The sequence below is a fragment of the Otolemur garnettii genome, unplaced genomic scaffold (genome assembly GCF_000181295.1).
Source record: "Otolemur garnettii isolate 467f Iridium unplaced genomic scaffold, OtoGar3 scaffold00117, whole genome shotgun sequence".
Classification (NCBI taxonomy): Eukaryota; Metazoa; Chordata; class Mammalia; order Primates; family Galagidae; genus Otolemur; species Otolemur garnettii.
Genome location: NW_003852512.1, coordinates 6,267,397 through 6,272,807, shown reverse-complemented (window position 1 = coordinate 6,272,807; position 5,411 = coordinate 6,267,397).

Sequence of the window (5,411 nt, the reverse complement as noted above, 5' to 3'; positions counted from 1 at the left end):
AGAGGTAAACTTTGACTAATGTCTACTTATCATAAGACATTAATGAGATCAATTGACAGTGTGCTGGATGCCTCACATATAAGTTGTACAGACATAGAATCAAAATTGTTTTACTGCTTCTGTGACATCAAAGAGATATGTAATACAAATTTTTTATTTTTATTCATTTATTTATTTTTTGGTTGAGACAGAATCTTACTCTGTCACCCTATGTAGAGTGCTGTGGTGACCACCACCACACCCAGCTGCTTTGTTTATTTTTAGTAGAGATGGAGTCTTGCTCTTGCTCAGGCAGTTCTTGTACTCCTGAAGCTCAGGTGATCCAGCTCCCTGGGCCTCTCTGAATGCTAGGATTACAGGCATGAGCCACCAGGGCTAATACAGATTTTTTAAATCAAAACTGGTCACTCATACGTGAAAAACTCATTTTCCATAGATATCTCTAACCCCTTTCTCAAATAATATTTGTATTTTGTATATGTTCTTTTTAATAATAGAATCATGCCTTAAATTAGAGGTATAAGCCAAGTTTCTGAAGTGTTTCAAACTCAGTATGCCTTAAAGTTTTATTCATGCTGTTTAATAGTAAAACAGAATATGATGGAAATGTGATTACAACCTTTGGGATCTATTTATGGGGACATGCATCTACAGGTAGCAGAGTCAGGACTTTATCTCTGGTTTGTTTGACTTCAGTCAGTAACTAACCTTTTTTGCAGCTATATGTGGGCATACCTTCACAGAACATATCTTTTAAAGGATTTTAATAACTGAATGAAATTACTTATTTGCCTGACCTATTATTCATTGAATTATCCAGTTTAAATCTGCATTGACCTAGCCTACGGTCATCTATTCAGAACACAAGCCACATTTAGCTCTAAATCTATCTAAACTGGCAGCCTGTACTAGTTACACGGGTAAACTGACATGTCAATCTTCTGCTATGTTTTTATTCTGTGACCTGACCCAAGTAGCTCACAGTTTTTCTTTATCAGTTTGGCATGATTCAAAAATAGATAATTTTAAAATAACAAGTAAGTAAAATGTGTTCCAGTTTCATTGCCTTGTTGTATATGAGTTCCTAAGAGACTATTCAACTTAATAAACTACTTGGGAACATTTTTAATTCTTCAGATACAAGTTGAAGAAGTTCCTGTCGTGTAAAATTGCCAAATAAATGTTTTCTGAACCTATAGAAGAGTTCACATTCAGGTTACTTCTTATGTCTCATTTCAGGGGGGAAAAAAGGCCTCTAAATATTTTAAGAATCTATAATAATAGATAATATTTCTTTCAGAATTCTGCAAATTGAATGTACAGCATTCATTGACTCATTCATACAGTCAGATGATAAAAATCTATTCAGGGCCTAATATGCATGGGCAAAAAACTCATTGCCTTTTTACGTAGTATTTCTGTTAAAGAATGTCATGGAATAGGAAATTGACCAGTCTACACTGCATAAATCATCTGTTTATTTATTGTTCTAATACTACAGGAAACATCTCCTCATAAGTCATGAAGGAATCTTTGAGCTAATAAGATGCAAATTTTCATATATAAAACAGATGGGCAATTTTGGGTTTTGTTACAAACAATAATAGTGTATCACTTACTTTAGCCTTAACAAACTATGTGTTTGCCTCTGTGTGTGTGTGTGTGTGTGTGACCTAAATAAATAAATAAAAACAAAGGTAGGATTCATCTGATTGAGTTGGTATCCTGGACACTTTTGGCTTGATATATTCTGTTCTTGGTAGGAAAAGTAAAGAAATAAATACATACTTACATTATTTGGGCCTTTTATCTAGTTTGGCCAATTGGGCTTTGGGGAAAGTTTTCAGAACCAAATATGAAGATAATCTTCCAACTCCTTTTCTCTTATCTGTTTTAAACAATCTATAATAAACTTTATGCATTTTGTAATGTTCAATGTTGATCCCAAACCTTTTGTTTGGGAAGGGTCAATAATAATCATAAGTCTTTTCTTCTAGAGCATGCAGTGTTGTGCAGTGGCCAATGTTGGGGATTGAAATTCAGACTAACCTCTACTTATTTTATTATCTAGACTAACACATTAGTCATGTTATTTTAATTTTTTTAGCTCTCACTTTCATCAACTATAAAATGAAAAGATTAAGTGGTAAACTACATAACCTAAGTCAAGTTATTTAACCTCTATTTGCATCAGTGTCTTAGTTTGTACATGAAATCAATAATATGACCAACTCCAAGGGTTGCTGTGAGGAGTAAATATAATTCACTTCCACTGATGGTGACAAGTCCAAAATACTCCCTGTGATGAGTATTTCTACAAACTCACGGGCCCTTTCTTGGTTAATCCTGGTCTTTTTTTATCTTATTTCCACTGAATTAATTTAAGTCAGGATTGCTTTATTGTCCTGTATCTGTTATTTCTTTTCCATGAGAAATCATGCTGGTTATGGAACTCATCCATTTCTCTGATATTCTTCAATAATAAGCACTGAAAACACATAGAGACATGAAATTTGGTTGAATCTGACCATATTTACTATTTTCTAGTTATTATGCTAACTAGACTGACACACTAGTTGTGTTACTCTTGTAAGAAATGCACTTTTTTTTATTATTACAGTTTTATTTTAAACAGTGCAAATCAGGACTAGACAAATGAAGGAGGATGAGCTTTAGGAGGGTCCTTATTGAGGAGTTTCCCTGACCTTCCCCTGTGGAATCAGGATATGTCACCCCCTGGCACATCAGTGGGTTCACTGACAAAAAACTTACCCTGAACCTTGATCTTTCTGTTTTTAATTTTTTTAAATTTATTTTTAATTATTATAGGTACACAATAGTTGTATATATTTATAGGGTACTTGTGATGTTTTGATAGAGGCATATGATATGAATTAACCAAATCAGCATAATTTGGGTATCTGTCACCTCAGGCATTTAACATTTCTGTATATTATGAACATTCTATTTCTACTCCTTCAGTTTTTTCAAAGTATACCCTCCAACCTTTTATTACTTGACATTGCTCTCAGCTAACAACTTTTCTTTCAATGGCTGTGTTGCCCATATTATATCACTTCTAATTCATCCTGTATCTGTCTTTTAGACACATCTTTCTTACCCACTTGTTGATAGCTGGTATGGAAAATCAAAACACGTCTTTATCCAGCTTGTAAGACATCATATATTCATCATTGTTTTCCATTATTCCCCACATATACACACACCTGGCTCTTCTCTTCAGACAAGCCAATCTTCTCATTCTCATACAGCAATTTTTTATCTCAACTCTCTGTATTTTTTGTCCCTTTTTGTCAGAATGCCCTTTTTGCTAATTGGTCACAGCTATTTTTCAATGTCTAGCTCTTCAATGAAGTCTTTCCCAATGACTTCATTTCAAGTCATGATCTTTCAAGTTTCTAAGTAACTATGTGTTCACCATTAGTATCATGCTGCTTAGTATTTGTTCAGTTTTTCACAAACAGTGTCTTTCTTGCTCTATTACCTAGGGTTGAGTATAGTGATCAGAGATCACTGCAGTCATGAACTCCTGGGCTCCAGGGATCCTCCCACTTCAGCCTCCTGAGTAGCTGGGACTGTAAGCACAAACCACCATACCTGACTATGTTTTCTGAAATTTTATATAGAGACAGGCCACCCCTGTATTGCTCCAACTGGACTTTTTCTTATTAATTAATTTATTTTTTGTCTAAGGCAGAAGAGAAGAAGGGCGATACCAACTGAGACTATACCAATCACCCTTTAGGAGTAGCTGTTAGATGACAAGGCAGAAGGAGGGGGAAATGAAGGATGATACCAACTGAAACTAGGACAACCAATACCCCATTATTAGTAGTTGGTACAGTCCCAGACAGAAGTGGGGGTGGGGAAGAAGGATGATACCAACTGAGTCTAGGACAACCAATTACCCATTGGGAGTACTTGGTAGAGCCTAAGGCAAATGGGGGCAGGGAAGATACCAACAGAGACTAAACAAATCACCAATTAAAAGTAGTAGAGAAAGTTCAAGGTGGGGGGGGATGGTGCTACCAACTGAGACTAGGAAAACCAATTACCCTATAGATATAGTTGGTAGAGTCCAAGGCAGAAGTGGATGGGAAGAAGGGTGACACTAACTGAGTCTAGGACAATAAATCACCAATTAGGAATAGTCAGTAGAGTCCAAGGCAGAAAGGGGGTGGAAGAAGGGTGATACCGCTGACACTAGGAGAAACAATCACCCATCAGGAGTAGTAGGTAGACTCCAAGGCAGAAAGGGGAGGAAAAAGGGTGTTATCAGCAGAGACTAGGACACCCAATCACCCATGAGGAGTAGCTGGTAGCGTCCAAGGCAGAAGGGAGGGGGGAAGGAAGGGTGATACCAACTGAGACTAGGACAACCAATCACCCATTAAGAGTAGTTGGTGCAGTCCAAGGGGGGGGGGAAGAAGAGTGATACCATCTGAGACTAGGATAACCAATCACCCATTAAGAGTAGTTGTTACAACTCAAGGCAGAAGTAGGGGAAGAAGGGTGATACCAACTGAGACTAAGACAACCAATCACTCATTAGGAATAGTTGGTGGACTCCAAGACAGAAGGAGGAGGAAACAGGGTGTTACCAGCAGAGACTAGGACAACCAATCACCCATTAGGAGTAGTTGGTAGTGTCTAAGGTGGAAGTGGGTGTGGGGGGGTGGGGGAATAAGGGTGATACCAACTAAGACTAGGATAACCAACCATACAGTAGGAGTAGTTGATAGAGTCCAAGGAGGAAGGTGGGGAAGAAAGAAGAGTGATACTGAGACTAAACAAATCACCCCTTAGGGGTAGTTGGTAGAGTCCAAGGCAGAATGGGGAGAAAGGAAGGGTGATACCAACTGAGACAAGGACAGCCAATCACCCATTAGGAATAGTTGGTAGAGTCCAAGGCAAAAGTGCAGGGGAGGGGGTAGAAGGGTGATACCAACTGATATTAGGACAACCAATCACCCATTATGAGTAGTTGGTAGAGTCTAAGACAGAAGGGGAAGGAAAGAAGGGTTATAACAATTAAGACTAAAACAATTGCCAATTAGGATTAGTTGGTAGAATCCAAGGCAGAAAGCAAGGTGAAGAAGGGTGATACTAACTGAGACTAGGACAACCAATCACTCATTAGGAGTAGTTGGTAGTGTCTAAGGTGGAAGTGGGGGGCATGAAGGGGATACCAATTGAGACTAGGACAAACAATCACCCATTAGGATAGAAGGGAAGAAGAGTGATACCAACTGAGACTAAACCAATCAACCTTTAGGAGTAGTTGGCATATTCCAAGGCAGAAGTGGGGGAAAGAAAGGTAATACTGAGACTAGGACAACCAGTCACCCATTAAGAGTAGTTGGTACAGTCCAAGGCAGAAAGGAGGGGGC